This window comes from Chiloscyllium punctatum, chromosome 35, assembly GCF_047496795.1.
Source record: "Chiloscyllium punctatum isolate Juve2018m chromosome 35, sChiPun1.3, whole genome shotgun sequence".
NCBI classification, from domain to species: Eukaryota; Metazoa; Chordata; class Chondrichthyes; order Orectolobiformes; family Hemiscylliidae; genus Chiloscyllium; species Chiloscyllium punctatum.
The window spans coordinates 5,812,700-5,832,220 of record NC_092773.1 but is presented as its reverse complement, the minus strand read 5'-3'; positions in this window follow the sequence as shown (position 1 = coordinate 5,832,220).

Here is a 19,521-nt window from a genome sequence, read left to right as displayed (position 1 = left end):
TACTTATATAGCCAGTCCTGTCTGTCTTCATGTAGGTGCAAGAACAGAAGTTGATATGTTGAAGAAATAAAGGAAACCCAAACTATGGCTGTCACTGACATCATTATAGTCAGAGTCATTTAGATTGTTTTCCACAAAGTAGTGTGGAGAACACACTTTGACCAGAAACAAGAATATCAAAATGAACAGTGTTTTTAGTCAACATAAATATATTTTCAGATGGAGTGTTGAAGTCTTCAAAGACACATCACTAGTAGCAGGGCAATTCCTAAAATTCTGTAATCCTTCTCCCATTGTTTAAGACAGGAATTAAATTCATTTAAGAATTCAGAGTGAACTCTCACTGTGAAAATGCTGCAGTATCAGGGGGATAATACTTCGGAAATGCCACCTGACAAGTCTGCATATTCAATGAGTTATATACTATCATCGTACCATTCGAGGAAGTGCAGGAGCCTGATGTCCTGGACAATTTTTATCCTTCAACTAACATCAACAAAACAGATTATCTGATCATGTTTCTGTTTGTGATTTTGTGTTGTGTACAAACTGGCTGCATTTCCTGTATTACAGTTGTGAATGTATTAGCATGGATAGAGGATTGAATAAATAACAGGAAGCAAAGAATGGGGATAAATGAATGCTTTTGGGATTGGTAATCAGTGACTCATGGTGTGCCTCAGGGATCAGTGTTGGTACTGCACTCATTCACAATTTAGATAGGTGGTTTGGAGTGGGGGAACCACGTGTAATGTGTCAAAGTTTACAGATGACACCAGGATGAGTGGCAGAGCAAAAAGAATGCAGAGGACTGTAAAACTTTGCAGAGGGTCATAGAGAGTTAAAGTGAGTGGGTAAAGGTCTGGCAGCTGGAGCACAATGTTAATAAATGTGAAGTCATCCATTTTGGTAGGAATAACAGTAAAAAGGATGTTTATTTGAATGGTAAAAAGTTGCAGCACGCTTCAATGCAGAGGGACCTGGGTGTCCTTGTGCATGAATCACAGAAGGTTGGTCTGAAGGTGCAACATGTAATTCAGAAGGTAAATGGAATTTTGTTTTTAAGGGATTGAGTTTAAAAGCAGGGAGGTTACATTGCAGCTGTACAGGGTGCTGGTGAGGCCACACCTGAAGTATTGTGCGCAGTTTTGATCTTCTTACTTGAGAAAGGATGTACCAGCATTGAAGGAGGTGCAGTGGAGATTCACTCAGTTGATTCTGAAGTTGAGAGGGTTGGCTTGTGAGGAGCGACTGAGTAGACTAGGATTATATTAATTGGAATTTAGAAGAATGTGGAGGGATCTTATACAAACATATAAAGTTATGAAGGAATAGATAAGATAGAGATAGAGTGAATGTTTCCATTGGGGGATGGAACTAGGACAAGAGGACATACCCTTAAAATTAGGGGGAAGCAGATTTTGGACCGAATTGGGAAGGTACTTCTTCACCTAGAGCGTTGAGTATCTGTGGAATTCCCTGCCCAGTGAAGTAGTTGAGGCTTCCTCAGTAAATGCTTTTAAAGCTAAGATAGGTCATTTTTGAACAATAAAGGAATAAAGGGATATGATGAAAGGGCAACTAGATGGAGTTGGGGCTCTGAAAAGATCAGCCATGATCTTATTGAACAGAGGTGCAGGAGATGGCCTATTCCTGCTGCTAGTTCTTATGTTCTTATGTTCTAATGAATGCACTTCAAAGACTACTCTCCGGAGCTTTGGCATGTGTTGAGATAGTGAATGGCTGAGCAGTGATTCATTTTGGTCTTTTAGTTTCTTTATAGTTACCAGTTATTTTATTTCAGCAAATTATCTTTGTTATTTCTACATTCACCTTTCAGGATCTGTTTCTAGTCCTGGCAAGTGGGTTAGCTCTTGGAGGTGCTCATTTAAGCTGGTTCCATGCTCAGGTTCTGTTGTAGAACCAGCAGGTTCCTGCTTTCATTCCTTCAAGCTCATTTCATGAAGTCAACCAACAACGGAGATGTCTTCAACTTGCTGAGACTGAGTGAACCCATTTGGATAACAGCTCGTTTTATTTATAATATGACAAATACATCAAAAAAGAATGTTTTCCTCCATGTGCCTAGCCTCAAAAGAGGTAGCCATTTGTTGGTAATAAAGTCATGTTTGTGGTGTGTATTGAATCCTCAATACTTAAGCTTCAAAATGAAATCAAACATGTCCACCTGATTACTTAGACTGGCAGCTGGGTAGAGTTGAAGGGAAGTCAGGGACAGTGGAGAGGCCCAATCTTCATATTACTCAAAGTCAGTGGAGCCAGATAAATCGAATATGATCAGGGGAGGTTGCTGGGTGGAAGATGGGAAGTTGAGAAGCTCTGGATGGAGGGTGGAGTGTAAGTGGGGTGTGTGGGAGAATGCAAGATGATAATCAGAATTTTTGAGGTGAAAATGTTAGGGCATGACAGTGGTTTGGCAAGGATTTCAGTCCTGGAGAAACACAGACTACGCCAGTCTTGTAATTCACTTTATTAGTTAAGCAAGACCTCAGAATTCCATTTGATTGGTGTTGAATGGGCCTCTGGAAAAAGTTAAGGGCCAGAGTGCAGAGATCCTGGCTGAGAGAGGACTGTGCTTGCTTTTCATGTCTTCAATCTCTTGATATTGTAAATAGAGTGCCAAAGTACAACTTCAGATGTGATTAACATGAAGTTTCTCTGCCATTGATCTTTTTTTGGCAGGTTATGTATCAAACACAAGTACTTAGATTTGCATTGCATCCAGTCTTTAAATCAGTGTTCTATAAAACTGATTATAATGTCACTTTCTCAGGATGAATGAATCAGTGTAATCAAGAATCAGGTTTTTTTTTAAAAGATATTACTCCGTGTTTTAGCACCAAAGGCTTTTCATTTCCTTTTCGATTCATCTCCTCCCTGCCTTATTTGCTCTCCTTTTCCATTTGCCACTCTTGTTTATGTGAAATGTCTGTGCGGCCCTCATCAGTCATCCTGTCAGTGTGGAGGATATGAGGCCTTGCCAGCAGTCTAGCAGTCTTTAACTCTCATTCATCTACCTGTCAAATATCCAAAGAACATTTCCCAGCTCCCATACAACAAAAAAAAAGATTCAAGAATTTCCTTTTTTTGCGTTTATCCTAGCCTGACTTTCGATTAAGTCTCATTACTCTGCTGTAGCTGATGATTGCTCCTGGCAAAATGGCTGACCCTTCAGTGTAAACCTCTTGGCTCTGTTGCCAAGGCTACTGTAACCTCAGTGATAAAGTGCCTTGACTCTTCTGTTTAAATATTGTAAACAAAGAGAATTCTGAGAGATCTTGGGAAAAGATCTGGAAATTTGCATCAGAATAGGTTGGAATAAATGGTTCTTGACACCTGCATTGCACTTTAGGTGGGTGTAGGAATTCCTAACTTCACCTGTGCATTCTGATGAGTAAAACCTTACTTGCATGCTCAAGAGAAGAACCAGCTTTAAGAATGGAACTGATGTGGATTAAGGCTGAAGATTTTGGTATGTGTAGTGTTGGTAATAAGGTAGACCTCATAGAATCTGAGTTCCCTGTTTGGGGCTGTTAGCTTAGTACAATCAGGGAGCCCTGGCTGACAGAAACAGGAGTGTTAGACGTTCTGTTTATCCTGAGAGCTGGCTCTGAGAGAGCTGGATCAGTGTGAAGGACTCTCCAAGTGGAAATAAAGGGTGACTTGGTGACAGGATACCTGGTCTTTGTGGAGTTATTTCAGTACCAAGTAAAACATTATTCCTGCTGCTTTTCTCCATTCCTACTAATCAGCATTACCCTGTCTGGATCGGGCCTTGAGAGCTATTTGAACCAGGCAAACTCAGGCCTGCAATAGAACCACAACTAACTAGAAAGGTTTGAGTTAATAGCCAATATCTTTGACAACTTCCTGATCCTCCCAAATTTCTACAGCCTTATCTCTTCTCACCTCTGGATGTTGCCTCCTAGCTTCTCTCACAACCCCTTTCAACTGCACAGATCATCAGCCAGATATAATTGCATTTCATCCAACAACCTCTGGTTCTTCTCTTGAGCATGCAAGTAAGGTTTTACTCATCAGAATGCACAGGTGAAGTTAGGAATTCCTACACCCACCCAAAGTGCAATGCAGGTGTCAAGAACCATTTATTCCAACCTATTCTGATGCAAATTTCCAGATCTTTTCCCAAGATCTCTCAGAATTCTCTTTGTTTACAATATTTAAACAGAAGTTACTTAAAAGACTTGCAGTTAAATATTGCCAGGTTCCAAAGCGGGAAAAACTTTGTTCCAGTTTAAAAAACTTCATGAGCTGGTTTTCATTAAGCTTTATGGTGATAGACTATGCATGAAATCTCTCCTTAATCTGAGAGGATATTTTATAAAACTAAATTTGACACCAAGTAGCACAGGGACAGCTATCCAAATGCCTGGTCAAAGATGTGGGTTTTAAGGAGCATCTTAAAGGAGAAGTGGGAGGTGAAAGTAATGGGATTAACATTGAAGCATGCAGGACATTGGATTAGAAGGCAGCAGCGGATATGGGTATCAACGAAGTAGGAAATTGAGTTTTTGCGCGAAATTCCATGGGCTCCAGTAGTGTTACTTTTGGAGACAGACCCTAGTCGAAGCACAAGGACAACAAAACATCAGGCCAGATCTTTCTGTTTTAGGACTCAGCCCAAAAGCAGAAGAGTTTTGAGGAGATGAGAAATCCTGCTGGACCTTCCAGCAATCAGGCAACTGATTGGTTGCTGAGAGCTTTTTTTACTCGAAATAGGCCACAAATGAGGAAAAGTCCTCTCTGTATGTAGCTGTCAACCAATCAGAGGCAGCAGCTCCTGAATTCAGCAGCACTTGGACATCCATGATAAGGAATTGCCAACATGGTGGAGGGAGTTGGGGGCTGTAAGCGTTTCATCCCTTGCCCCTTTTACCATGATTTTGGGTCTTCAGAAATTACAAGTAGAAAATGCACAAGACACAGACTTTGGCTCAACCCTACATTCATTAGATTGCTGAACTCTCAGAAATACCTCCCCAGTACAAATTCTCCTGTTATCTGTTTGGAATTATACACAAAACCTAGAATACAGAATCTGTGAAAGATGACAGTTCAGACCCCTCCACAACTTAACTGCAACTTACAATCCCCCAGACAGGTAGCCTTTGCCTGTATTGACTTTAGCTTTGGATCCTCTCAAGTGCAGTAACTACCCTCTACTGCAGTTCTCATTAATGATATTTCATATAACAGTATCACCAAATCCTGTCATCCTTTGAAGTATTGTATACACTTCGAGTCCCCATATTTGCAGAAGGATGTGAATGTGTTAGAAGTGGTTTAGAGAAGCTTTACGAGACTAATCTCTGGAATGAACAAATTGCCACATGAGGAGAAGCAGGACAGTCTAGGCCTGGGTCCTCTGGAGTTTAGATGAATCAGAGATGATTTACTTGAAATGTATAAGATCCTGAGTGTACTTAATTCGGTGGATTTCAAAAGGATGTTACCTCTTGTGGGAAAATCCAGAACTAGGGTTTATAATTTAAAATTAAGGATTCACACATTTAAAATTTGAGTTTTTTTTCTTCTCAGAGGGTTGTGACTTTTTTGGAATTGCCTTCATTAAAAAACAGTGGATGCAGAACCTTTAAATATTTTGGAGATAGATTTGTGATTGCTGAAGGGGTGAACGATTACCAGGGATTTTGCAGGGTTGTGGAGTTGAGATTAAAACCAGATTAGTCATGATCTTATTGAAGGTGGAGCAGCTGAAAGGGCCATGTAAATGAGTTAGACCATTTCAGCCAAGGTCAGTAGCAGGGGTCCTTCACTTGGCAACATCTCTGAGTCAGGGGGCAGAGACATGGGTGCAGATTCGGCCAGGATTTTTGATCTGAGACACACAGGGGCAGATGGTGCTGTTACAGTAAAGCATTTCATAAATAGGTTACTGAAATGAAAAAAGCATTCAGTATTTTCAGAATTAATTATCAAGAATAAAATCATTTAAAGTTGAGCTATTGAAAGTATCCCTTGCTTTTAAATGATACAGCGCAGATTTAACAGCTTCCTGTTCAATTTCTTCAGCAACTTAAATGAGATCTAATTTAAATTGGAGAGAAAGGATTCAGTGCAGACAAGTGAAATTGTCCCAGTGCAGTATAACTCTTGGAGTCTAGTTATGACTGAAGTATCTTGCCTTTCCTTGAAGGCCATTATCTTCTTCCTAAGGTTCAGAGTGCGCTCAGTTTCTCAAGTTGTTCAGTTTCTGAGCAGGGTGTTATATTGCTGAAACTGGATTTTTACTCGATATAAAGGCCACTGTTTCATTCGCCATTTTGATTATTTTCTCTACATGTTCGTGGCATTTAAATAGTCTGTACCTGGAACTTGAGTCGATTTGGATCTCCTCTGTTTAGAAGCTTTTATGATTAGGAAAATATCCTGTTGTATAATTTTTAGGTCCAAAGTGATGACATCATATTTGGTGCCATTGAAATCAATTTGCTCCAGCTTGGCCCTTCACTTAATCTCCCAGTATCTTGTTGCCATTTTACACTTTTCTAAACAATGCTGCCTTTCTTTGTGGCACTGGCAAATTTGCAAAGGTGGCTGATTTGCAAAGGTCCACTCTCAGCATCCTGCTATTTGCATGAAATGTTTAACATGCAGCAAATCCATTGGGATTGAGTTACCTTCAAATGATGCAATTTTGTTGATGACCAAAGAGACCAATCATCAGAGGTAGGATTGGCCCACAAGTGCCACATATGAAGTGGTTATCAGTTGAGGTTGCAAATTGCTGTTTTCAGTGTTGGTGCCTGATGTAAAGATGCTGACTGTAGCCACTGATTGTTATCGCAACACATGGCTGTATTTTCCCTACGCGGAAGTTAACATGTAGGACCTCCACCTCACAATTACAAGCGGAGCTTCACATGGCTCCAGCTACTTCACCATGCAGAAAGTCATCATTCATCCTGCACCCTTCAAATGTGCATGACCCCACAAAGTCACCTGTGTTTGATGACTGCCCAACATACTCAAGAGCTTGGCCTTCAGAAGAACTGCTGCATTTGTTATTGTGTCCCTCCCTGAGATGACTGGAATGTGGCACAAATATAATGAAAGGGAAAGTTGTTGAGCTTCTTTTCTTGGTTGGTGTCCATGTTTCACATCGTACAGTGTAGACAGGTCTCAGAAACACCAGTCTGCTGTTTCATAAGCATTTCCTAAGTTGGCCGAAGGTAAAGAGCTGCTTTTGGTGTGTGTTCACCAGGTTCTGCATCATAAGCAAGTATCACTGTAGACCTAAAGCCATAGAATACCACTGAAGTGTTATCTAGTGTGATCATGGATAGAGATGTGGCACCCTATCCCATAACCATGGTTTTCTTGATATTTATAGTCAGGAAGAATATATTGCATCCATGGGAGAGACAATCCATGAGTCTCAGTGGCTGGGTTTCTGTTAGGGTGACTGATGCAGCATCATCACCTCGGAGGGGTTCGCTGATCCAGACGTGCTGTCATTTTGTCTTCATTTTCAGTCTGGACAGATTGTAGAGCTTGTTGTTTGACCTAGTATGCAGGTAAGAACCTCCCATTACCTGCAGGAAAGGTAAAAGAGCCCAGAGAAGAAAGTACCAAACACAATGGGGCCAGGACTCAGCCCTGTCTCACATCGTTCTTCACCCTAAAGTTACCAGAACCAAAGCTGTCAGTCACCAAATGGGGAAATACGTATCGACACAAGCCCACTGGGTTGAACATTACTGTAGAATGGGCCGATTCTGAAGAAGGGTCACTGGACCTGAAACATTGACTCTGATTTCCCTCCACAGATAATGCCAGACCTGCTGAGATTTTCCAGCAATGTCTGTTTTGTTGAGCATTACTGTCAGCTGTTCTGTGAGTCTAAGTTTGACATCGTTCTGCTGTTTTCTTTCATGTTTGAATCAAACTGAAACCCCTCTGACTTGAACCCCAAAAAGGTCATCATTAAATAGCAAACAGCAGGCCCCCACAAACTGAACTACACCTACCTGCCTGCTTTTGGCCAATATCCCTCCAAATCTTTCCTATTCATGTACTTACCTAAATGTCTTTTAAGCATTGTAACTGCACCTGCGTCCACCACTTCCTCTGGAAGTTCATTCTACACACTAACCATTCTCTGTGTAAAAAAATGTTTAAAATCAAACAACCCTAGGTTATAGTCCAACAGGTTTATTTGGAAGTACGAACTTTCAGAGTGCTGATCCTTCCTCAGCTACCTGACAAATGAGTGGTGCTCCAAAAGCTAGTACTTCCAAATGAACCTGTTGGACTCTTACCTGGTGTTGTGTAATTTTTAACTTTGTCCACCCCAGTACAATACTGGCACCTCCTCATCACAAAAAACTCTTGACCTTCATATCCTTTTTAAATCTTTCTCCTCTCACCTTAAAAATATGCCGCCTAATTTTGAACTCCCCCACCCTAGGGAAACGACCTTTGCTATTCACCTTATCTCTGTCCCCCCATGATTTTATAAAAGGTCTAAAAGGTCACCCTTCAACCTCCTACACTCCAGTGAAAAATATCCCAGCCTATCCAGCCTAACTTAAACCCTCCATTCCTGGCAATATCTTGGTAGATCATTTCTGAACCGTCACCAGTTTAGTAATGTCCTTTCTGTCACAGGGCATTCAGAACTGCACACAGTACTCCAGAAGAGGCCTCATCAACGTTTTGTACAACTCAAAATAATGTCCAACTCTATACTCGAAGACCTGAGCAATGAAGGCAAGTGTAGCAAATGCCTTCTTAACCACCCTGTCTACCTGTGACACACATTTCAAAGAATTGTGTACCTGAACCCTAGGTCTCTGTGTTCTACAATGCTACCCTGGGCCCTACCATTAATTGTAGAAGTCCAGCCCTTGATTGTTTTACCAGAATGAATTATCTCGTATTTATCCAAATTAAACTCCATCTGCCACTCCTCAGCTCATTGATCCAATTGGTCAAATCTCTTTGTACTCTTAGATAAGCTTCTTCACTAGGAGAAAATGACGACTGCAGGTGCTGGATATCAGAGTTGAAAAGTGTGGCGCTAAAAAAGCACAGCAGGTCAGACAGATGAAGGGTTGATGGCTGAATGTCGACTCTCCTGCTCCTTGGATGCTGCCTGACTTGCTGTGCTTTTCTAGAGCCACAATCTTTGACAACCTTCTTCACTGTCCATTATAGCATCAGTTTTGGTATCATTGACAAGCTTACTAAACATGCCTCCTGTATGCCAAATCATTTATATAAATGACAAACAAAGTGGAGTCAGTACTGATCCCTGTGGAACATTGCTGGTCACAGGCCTCTTGTCTGATAAGCAACTATCCAACATCTCCCTCTGTCTCCTACCTTCAGGTCAATTTTGTATCCAATTGCCAAACTTGCCCTTAAACCCCTGTGACCTGACTCTACTGATTAGTCTACCATCTAGAACCTGAGCAAATACTTTACTAAAGTCCAAGTCAACAATGTCAACTGCTCTGCATTCATCAATTATTTTGATTACTTGCTCGAAAAGCTGAGTTAAGTTTGTAAGACACTATTTTCCACACAAAAAACCATGCTGACTATTCTTAATCATTCCTTGCCTCGCCAATGCATATAAATCCTATCTTTCAGAAACATCTCCAACAACTTGGAGGGATTCACCAATGTCAGACTCACAGGTCTGTAGTTCCCAGATTTCTCCTTGCAGCTTTTCTTAAATATAGGCACAGCATTAGCCACCCTCCAGTCCTCCGACACCTCATCCATGGTTACAGATTATACAAACATTTCTACTCGGGGCCCTGCAATTTCCTTCCTAACTTCCCACAATGTCCTGGTATACACTTGATCAGACCCTGGAGATTTATGTTTTCTAAGACCTCCAGCACTTCCTTTTCTGTAATTTGAACTATTTTCAAAACATCAATATTTATTTCCCTAAGTTCTTTCTTCACAGTAAAAACTGCCATGAAATTTAATTCACTTAATATTTCTCTGATCTCCTGAGGTTCAATACAACAACAACCACGTTAATCTGTAAGGGGCCCTGCTCTCTGTCGAGTTAATCTTTTGCTCAACCACACTGTCATCCAGGTCAGCTCTTTGCCTCTAATTCTCTGTGCTTCATCTCTAACTAACAGTCTCTGACGTGGGAATAAATCATGGTCTTCTGGAAGTCTATATCTATAACATTTATAGATATTCCCCAGTTGCCTGCTTTAGTCACTTTTTCAAAACATTCCATCAGTTTCAATAGAGATGAACTTTCCCTTTACAAATCCATGCTCACTGTCTGATCAGCTGAGCATTTTTATAATGTTCTGTCACCCCCATCCTTAATTACAGATGAGTAATTTCTCAATGACAGAGCTAGCTGGTCTACAACTTTCTGATTTTCCTCTGCAACTTTCCTTAAATAGTGGAGAGTCATGAGCAATTTTCTGATCGAAAGGAACGGTTCCGAAATAGCAAAAATTTGGAAGGTGGATTTACTAGTTCCCTCCCATTCCCCCATTTCACTGGTGTCTTTCCCACTTTCCCAATTACATTGGATCAGGAAGAGACCATTTAGCCCCTCAGGCCAATTCTGTCATTCAGTGAGATCATGACTGATCTGCAACTTAATTCCATAAATGAGTCCTTTTCTAAAATCCATTAAAACCTTTGTTGAACAACAATTGATCAATCTGAGTTTTCAAACAAATGGTTTGATCCAGCACCAGTTTCTTTGCGAGCAGTGTTGGCCCTTTGGTGAGGTTGGAATGAATTTTTCCAACAAATCTATGTCATAAAGAGAGGCAGAGCTCAAACCCAACATGTGGAAGATTGATACTGGCATAAGGCAGGTATCAGCTTAGGTTCACTCATTCTGAAAAGAACTTCTTTCAGAAGATTTCAGTAGTTCCTGGTCAAATGAGATGTCCACCACTGTAGTAAGGGATTATTCCTTGTATATATCGCTAGCTGTCTGGGTAGTGATTTATAGTCTTAAGTTTACCTCTGGTCTTGTTTGCTCATGGAATTTGGGAAATTTTTCAAGAAGCAGAAATTTGAGCTTTACATTACATTAGAGGTATGATCGATACCATACCAACTCGAGCAATTCCACCGATGACTGATAAACTCAGATCTGTCATGTTCTGTGAGGCCGGATATTAGGATTAGCACTTTTACTGATCGGTGATGACTTGGAAATTCTATTCAGGTATCCATGTGCTCCTTCACCCTGAGATATTCCATTTAAATCTCTGCTGCCAATGAAATTCCTGATTAAAACTGGATATGATCTAAAATGGATGCTGAAACCGCTATTTTGACTGACGCTTTCTTGATAGCTTACTGGAATGAGGTGATTGTGTTCTGAAGCAAGGCTGGGCCAGTGGGCCAATACACATTGGAGTTTAGAAAAATGAGAGGTGATGTTATTGAAATATCTGAGATCCTGCAGAAGTGTGGTGAGATGATAGAATTTTTTCCCTTCTCGGGGAGACTAAGACGAGGGGATATAAGAAATAAGAGCAGGAGGAGGCCGCCTGGCCCTTTGAGCCTGCTCCGCCAATCAATAAGATCATGGCTAATCCAATTTAAAGTTAGGGGGTCTTCCATTTAAGATGGAGACAGGGAGAAATTCTTCCTTTCAGGGTATCTTTGTGGAATTCTCTTATTCTCAAAAACTAAAGCTCTTTCTTTAAGTTGTTGGAGAAGCTTGGTTCTCTTAGGAATAAATGTATCTCCCAGTCCTGCACATAAGGCTGCTGCAGAAGATAAAGATGCATGGCGTTGGGTGTAAAGTATTCACATGGATAGAGAACTGGTTGACTAACAGGAAGCCAAAGAGTGGGGATAAATGAGTGTTCGGAAAAAGTGAGGACTGCAGATTCTGGAGATCAGAGTCTAAAGTGTGGTGTTGGAAAAGCACAGCCAGTTAGGCAACATCTGAGGAGCAGGAGTATTGACATTTCGAGCATCAGCTCTTCATCAGGACGGAGTGGCATGTGGTGTGCCTCAGGGATCGGTGTTGGGATCACAATTAGTTACAATTTATACAGATGATTTGGAGTTGGGGACCACGTGTAATGTGTCAAGGTTTGCAGGTAATACTGAGATGAGTGGCAGAGCAAAGTGTATGGAGAACTGTGAAACTTTACAAAGAGACATAGATACATTGAGTGAGTGAGCAAGGGTCTGGCAGATGGAATACACTGTTATTAAATGTGAAGTCATCCATTTTGGTCGGAATACGAGTAGAAAGGATGTTTATTTGATTGGTAAGAAATTGCAGAATGCTGCTGTGCAGAGGGACCTGGGTGTCCTTGTGCATGAAGGTTGGTCTGTAGGTGCAACATGTAATTCAGAAGGTAAATGGAATTTTGTCCTTCATTGCTAAAAGGATTGAATTTAAAAGCAGGGAGGTTACATTGCAGCTGTATAGGGTGCTGGTGAGGCCACACCTGAAGTACTGTGCACAGTTTTGGTCTCCTTACTTGAGAAAGGATGCACTGGCACTGGAAGAGGTGCAGAGGAGGTTCATGAGGTGTTGATTCCGGAGTTGACGGGGTTGGCTTATGAGGAGAGACTGAGTAGATTGGGATTATATTCATTGGAATTTAGAAGAATGAAGGGGGATCTTACAGAAACATGTGAAACAATGAAGGGAATAGAATAGAAGTAGAGAGGAAGTTTCCATTGGCAGGTGAAACTAGGACAAGAGGGGATAGCCTCAAAATTAGGGGGAACAGATTTAGGACTGAATTGAGAAGGAACTTCTTCACCCAGAGGGTTGTGAATCTGTGGAATTCCCTGCACAGTGAAGTGGTTGATGCTACCTCAGTAAATGTTTTTAAAGGTAAAGTAGATTTTTTTAACAATAAAGGAATTAAGGGATATTGTGAGAGGGCGGGAAAGTGGATCTGAGTCCATGAAAAGATCAACCATGATCTTATTGAATGGCAGAGCAAGCTCAAAGGGCCTCCTGCTCCTGGTTCGTATGTTCTTCTGTTTGCCTAATTCCTAAAGCTGGTCTTTTCCACATTCAATCCTTGCCCTTGCACATCTTTCCCAGAGCTTATTACCCTGGTAACCACCCACCCATGATTAGTCCGATCTACCTACTCCTTCATAAATCTCATCGCACCAGGGTCAACTCTCACTCAGAGAAATCTCAACATGTTGCTATTTCTCCCATCATGCCTGTGCTGATTTTTGGAAAGACTTAAGCTTTCAGTCTCTTTCCATTTGGATTTTCAAATAATTTCACTATGTCCCTTTCAAAAGATGAATTTTTCTAACCCACTGTTTCATGTTGAGCATTACATGTCCAACCAAACCTTCGTGTGAGAGAATGCCACTCAATCTCTACCTTCATTCTAGTGCCGATGCTCTTAGTTTGTTTTCAGAGTACATTATATAAAAAACTAATGTGTCTGTGAAATTCCTGTCATTTTAAGTCCTCCGATCTGACGTGGTATGGTATAGTTCTGATGCTCATTTGGTGATCCAAGGTATGAGTTAATTACTGTGCTTTGACCTAAAACCCTTTCTTGCAAAGTCATAGAGATATACAGCATGAAAACAGACCCTTTGGTCTAACTCGTCCATGCCAATCAGATAGCCTAAATAAATCGAGTTCCATTTTCCAGCACTTGGCCCATATCCTTCCAAACTCTTCCCACTGGTGGTAATCCTGAGATCTCTACCTTTGAGGTCCTGCTTTTCGACTTACTTCCTAACTCCCTATATTCTGCTTTGCGGACTTAATTCCTTTATTGTTTGTGCAAACACATCACAACCAGAGGTTGTTCACTCTTCCTCTCTAGAATGTCCCATAGCTGCTCTAAGACATCCTTGATCTGAGCACCAGTGAGGCATCCTAGAATCTCATTTGTGGTGGCCACAGCAATTTCTGTGTATTCCCCTTCCAAATTAAATCCCTTATAATTATTGCATGCCTACACTTTTTACTCGTGCACTGTACAGCAGACCCAACTATGGTGTAATGGATTTGGCCATTGGTCCTTTCCTTTGAGATGCCATTCCCCTCAACAGTATTTGTTTTGCATGGGAGTAGCCACTGGGGGTTCCTGCAGTGCTTACCTGGACCTTGTGCCCTACCTAGTCGTACATATTCAGTTTCTGCTTGTGGAGTCTCAACCTGTGATGTGACCACCTCCCTTGAGGTGCTAACCATGTTTTTCTCAACTTCACAGATGCTCCACAGTGTCCCAAACCATTGCTCTCGATCCAAAACCTGGCTTTCCAAGGGCTGCAGCTGGAGTCATTTCGTGCACACATGCTGGCCTCAGGAATTGGAACGATAACTGCGGCCACCTTACCCAAGAAGAGCAGGAAGAGCACACCACAGCTTTGGGCTCTACTGCTGTGACTTAGCACTTTAAATTAAGTTTTTTGAAAGATGCTTTATCAAGTAATATCAGCTACTCACAAGCCCTTGTTCCCTGGTCCTCCTTTCTATAGAATATAGTCCGATGAACTACATATCACAATAAAAGCAAAAAGCCCCTATCTCCTCTGTCGCAAATTCCCAGCATGCTCCAAATTCCCAGAAGCACACACTCATGCTGGTTGTATTTCACTCAGGATGTGTTGTCTCCCAACTGCTCGTGCACGTGATGCCTCACTGATGACTTTCAATAGCAGATTCAAATGTAATCGTGGATGTAGTTCTCTGAGGCTTGCAAGGACAGATTGGTTGAGTGTAATCAGTACTCTGCTACTGCAAATGGTGGTCAATGAAAACGTTATTTGATATGGTCCATCAGATGTTGTATGTGCAGTCTGCATGTCTGGCGTCACATTGGTGCTGAAACCTTAGAGATCACTTTACTCATTTGTTTGGTCGGCAAACTGTCTTATTCTCTTGATGGAAATATGCTATTAGTAGAGTAAACCACTTGTTGGTTTGCTGAAATGTAGAGGCATGAGGGATCTAGCCTCACCTGTTGTTCACATTTTGAGGCAGCTCCCCTTTTCTGGGTAACCTGAGGGAGACTGGCCAAAAGTGGTGGCGTAAAGGCCCTGTGATGAGCTTTGCAATGTACAGAGAGTGATGATTTGATCAGGGTACCTGTTATTGCACAGGATAGTTTAGCTACATTTTTCACTCAAAAACGTCACAAGTCAGTACTGAAGGCTGACCTCATTTCTGGAAAATGTCACACTGCTCATTGTTGGAGGTACTGTATTTTAGATAGAACATTGAAATATATATCTACTTTCTCTCTCAGATTGATATAACAAGTTCCAATCCACTACTGGAAGAAAAGCAGTAGAGTTATCCCCATCCCTGAGTCATATTTACTGGATATAAAATTTATATTTATATTAAATCCCAGGAACAATCAGCACTTGCGTGGCCTTGCTGGTGGAGGAAGGGATCAGTGCTGTAATGTGAAATGACATAAACATGGAAATTAGTCTGGGTAGAAATAAGAAATAGCAAAGGGATGAAGTATTTGGGAGGAATAACTCTAGGTTCCCAAACAGTTGTTCTGCAGTGGGGCACCATATAAACCAGGAAATATTAGAGACTTGCAAGAAAGGTACAGCATTAATCACTGGTGATTTTAACATGTGCACAGATTGCAAGAATCAAATTGGCAAGGGTAGCCTGAAGGCAGAATTCATTGAACATAGTAGAGATTGCTTCTTGGAGCAGCATGTTGTCAAACTAACCAGGGTGCAGGCTACTCTGGATTTCATGATCTGGATTTGGTATTGTGTAATAAGGAGACATTAATTGATAACATCATAATTAAGGATCCACGAGGGAGTAGTGACCATTGTATGATATAATTCAAAATACAGTTTTGAGGGTGAGAAAATGGAATCCCACAGTAGTGTTATGGAAATAAACAAAGAAAATTATATAGGACAGATTTGGCTCAGGTAGCTTTCGGCAGGAAGGCTAAATGTTAAGACAACAGATGAGCAATGATAGATGTTTAAGGAGCTACTGAATTCCTCACAACTAAAATATATCCCAATGAGAAAGAAAGATGGTAGGGGGCGGGGGGGGGGGGGGGGGGGTGGGGGGTGGGGGGTGCGTGCTAAAAAACCATCCATGGCTAAACAAGGAGGTCAAGGACAACACAAAGTCAAAATTAAGCTATATCATATGGCAAAGGCCTGTGGCTACACGGAAGACTGGGAAACTTTCAAACATAAACAAAGAGATACTAAAAAATTAATAAAAAGAGCTAAGGTAAATTATGAAAGAAAGCTAGCACAAAACATCAAAAAGGATAGCAAAAGCTTCTCTAGGTATATAGAAGGAAAGAGAATCCCTCATGTGAATGTTGATCCCTTGGAAGGTGAAACTGGAGAGTTAATAATGGGGACACTGAGATGGCAGAGATGTTGAATCAATACTTTGCCCTAGTTTTCAAGGTGAAGGACAATGGTACCATGCCTGTTGAAACAGGCAAGTCAGAGGCAACAGATAAGGTGGAACTTAGAACAATCAACATGAACAGGGAAAAGGTATGAAGTAAACTATTAGGATTGAGGACAGACAAGTGCTCCTGTGCCTGATGGCCTATATCATTGGGTATCAAAGAAAGGGCCAACAGAGATAGGAAATCTATTGGTTACAATATTCCAAACTTCCCTGAATACAGGAAAGGTTCTAGTGGATTGGAAAATGGCTAATATAGCACCTTTTTTCAAAAAAGAGGGAGGCAAAATGTGGGAACCTACAGACCAGTTGGTTTAACATCTGTTGTTGGGCAAGTGTTGACATCAATTATCAAGGAAGCACTATCAGGACATTTGGAAAGTCAAACGCTATCCATCAGAGTTAGTACGGTTTTCTGAAGGGCAAATCATGTTTGATGAATTTGCTAGAGTTTTTTGAAGAAATAACAAGCCAAGTGGATAATGGGGATGCTGTCGATGGAATTTATCTGGACTTCTGGAAGGCGTTTGATAAGGTGTTGCACAAAAGATTAATTCACATGTTTGGATCATATGGGATTAAGGGTAATTTATTGGCCTGGATAGATGACAGGCTGATGGACAGGAGACAGAGAGTCGGGATAAATGGTTTTTTTTTCTGGATGGCAAAATGTAAGGAGAGGGGTGCCACAGGGTTCAGTTCTTGGACCCCACCTATTTACAATCTATATTAACAACTTAGATACAGGGATAGAAGGCTCAAGAGCACAGATGACACAGTAGGCAGGACGGTAAATTGCATTGAGGAAATAAGAACTTTACAAATGGAAATGGCTCGGTGAGGAAACTGGGCCAATACACGGCAGATGGAGTTTAATGTGGATAAGTAAGAGGTCATGCATTTTGGTTGAAAAAATAGGAAGGCAATGTTATCTTAATGAGGAGAGACTTCAGGGTGCTCCAGTGCAGAGGGATCTGGATGTACTCATTCATGGATCACAGAAAGCTAGCATGCAAGTATAGCAGATAATAAAGAACTTGAATGGAAAGTTGGCTTTTATAGCTACAGAAATAGAAGAAAATTGGAAGGAAGTATTGTTGCCACTATACACGGTATTGGTGACACCGCACAGTTTTGGTCCCGTTATTTGAGGAAAGATGGAGTGGTAATGGAGGCAGCTCAGAGGAGGTTCACGAGATTGATCCCAGTCATGAGGGGTTTGGTGTCTGAAGAGAGATCAAACAGTTTAGGCCTATACTCTCTGGAATGAAGGAGAGTGAGGGGAGATTGAGGGATTAAAGGTGATAAAAGATGTGGATAAAATAGACGTGGAGCGGGTGCTTCCTCTTGTGGAATGTTCTTGGACGAGAGATCATAGTTTTAGCAAAAGGGGTAGCAAATTCAAACAGAGTTGAGAAGAAACTCCTTCTCCCAAAGGGTGGTGAATCTGTGGAATTCAATACCCCAAGGTATGGTGGATACTGGGACAGGGAGTAAATGTAAGGAGGAGTTAGACTGATTTTTAATTGGTAATGGGCTGAAGGGACATGGAGAGAAGGCAGGAAAATGGGGGTGAGGAGCATATCAGCCATGATCAAATGGCGGAGTAGATTCGATGGGCCGAATGTCCTAATTCTGCTCCTGTATCTTATGAACCTATTTCAGAAGGTCAGCGGTTCATGTTCCACTTTGGGACTTGAGCCTTGAATCCAGGCTGATAATTGCTGGTGAGCACTGACAGTGCTTCCCCTGTCTGGCCTTCAAATGACTTCGGATTGACATGTGGCCCATTACCTCCTGTTGGGCCCAATTGGAGACACATGTTCAGTGCGGCCTTGACAGAAACATCCACATCCTTAGGAAGTTTTGCTTCTGAAAAACCAACCACACCTAATCATGCCAGTTTGAAGGTGCAGCGTGGATATTCACCATCTCTCTGATTCAATAAGTGAAAAGCACTCGGAGGAAGGTGGCAATTACACTGAACATGATAGAGCAGAGGGTTTTCAATCTGAAACTCACACTCCTCATCAGGAGAATACAAAGGGGAGGCAATTGGTTGAACCTGACTGGAGGAAAGAAGGGAATCAAACAAAGGGATGGGGAAAGGGAAGGCAAAAGTTTGATTAAACGGTGGGAAGAAGAAGAGAGAGGTGAGGAAGGGAGTGGAGAGAGGGACGGAACATGAGTGGAGGGGTAGCAGGACTGGAGAAGAAATAGCTGAGAGGTGAGGGAAGAGAGAAGGTAAAAGGTAAGTTGTTCTTGTTGCATAACAAGTCCAACACTCATTTTCTTCCCTCTGTGATGTAGAGGCCAACAAGTCCATGATCACCATGCAGAGCACTATGATGGACTGGGCCTCTGAGAGGGTCCTGGAATACTCAACAGGCAGTTCTGTGTTTTCTTTTCACAGCCTGTGCCTCTGCGAGGGCTTGGATTTAGGGTTTTGTATCTTAATGAAAGCCTGGCTGATCTTGGCCTGTCTGAGCGAGAATGAAACTCGATATTGTTTCTGGCACTTAAGAGTCCTTCGCCTCTGACATCTGCCACTTTGTGACGGGAATACATTCCAAACTCATTATCCCTGAAAGCAGAATGCTACAATGACAACACATTAATCAGAGGCACATCAGAAACAGGCCCTATAAAGCATTGAGTCCTTTACATGACACTCAGTAATCAATCTTTCTGAGTGGCGCCTGCGAAGGTTCACATTATTTATGCATCGTATCATGAAAGGACATCCCTTTACTCTGTGTGTCACTCTGCCAAGTACTCTGTTTTGTGAAAAGAAACGAGGAGAGATTTAATGTAGGAAAGGGAAGGTGCACTGGGTTTGTGTCAGTTTGTGCTGAAACACAGAGATGTTTATATTGTTGAGTAACTGAATCTGAGCCTCAGATCTTCGCCAGTCTGTACTGGGATCTCTCACAATATTCGGATTTCAGTGAGCCAAGTGTTTTTGTTTTCTCTACTCCACGAGCTGATCTCCTGTGGTGAAGAGTTGGGTCCAAGTGTAGTCAAGGAGACAGGTGAAGACTATGTGACACCTTGAGCTGCTGGTGCATTTTTCCTCTTTA